Genomic DNA, 727 nt, shown 5'->3' with positions numbered 1-727 from the left:
TGTACAAGTCATACGAACAAAGTTTGTTTTGAGCATAACCTAGTCTTAAGATGGCTAAACAACAATCCTCCTCTTCTTCCAGTTGGTCAATGTAAAATTGGACAAGGTTACAGAGGGACATGGTCCGCCATGACTAAGATCACCATTACAAAAGCGAGCTTAGGAAACTTGGCTTGGTTAACAGGTACCGTGTAGGATGGCTGAGTGGGTGTCAGGCTTAGCTGTTCTGCCAAACATAAATGCTGGGCACCTGATACCTGGTTTCACCACATTTATCCACCACACTGGATTCATAGTTAACCGGCAACTAGAAATCTGAGCTTGAACCATGACCAAAGAGTCACTGCTGGTCCTCTCTGTCTCTATCTTTCTCACCATGCATGCTGCTTTGTCTAACATGTACAAAATCTCCCCTGTCTGTAAGCCTGTAGGTCTTGGTGTTTTTGTGGCATCCTGCGTTTATTGGTGCCAGTGGCGATTTTTTTTCAAATCTGGTCTTTGACCACATTCCAAAAGCCGTTACCACTCAAAGTAGAAGGTGGGAGAAAAGCAGCATTACTTTGTCTGTGGGTGGATACCTGAGTGAATGGCATGTGCACAGCTGGAAAATTGATCCTACTTCAAACAGCAGTATGATTCAGAGAGGTATCACTAACACCACCCACTCAAAAGCAATAAAACAAGTGCAGGGAGGGTGTGTGTGTGTGTGTGTGTGTGTGTGTGTGTG

This window comes from Etheostoma spectabile, chromosome 18 (assembly GCF_008692095.1).
Source record: "Etheostoma spectabile isolate EspeVRDwgs_2016 chromosome 18, UIUC_Espe_1.0, whole genome shotgun sequence".
Taxonomy (NCBI): domain Eukaryota; kingdom Metazoa; phylum Chordata; class Actinopteri; order Perciformes; family Percidae; genus Etheostoma; species Etheostoma spectabile.
This window is presented reverse-complemented; position numbering follows the sequence as displayed.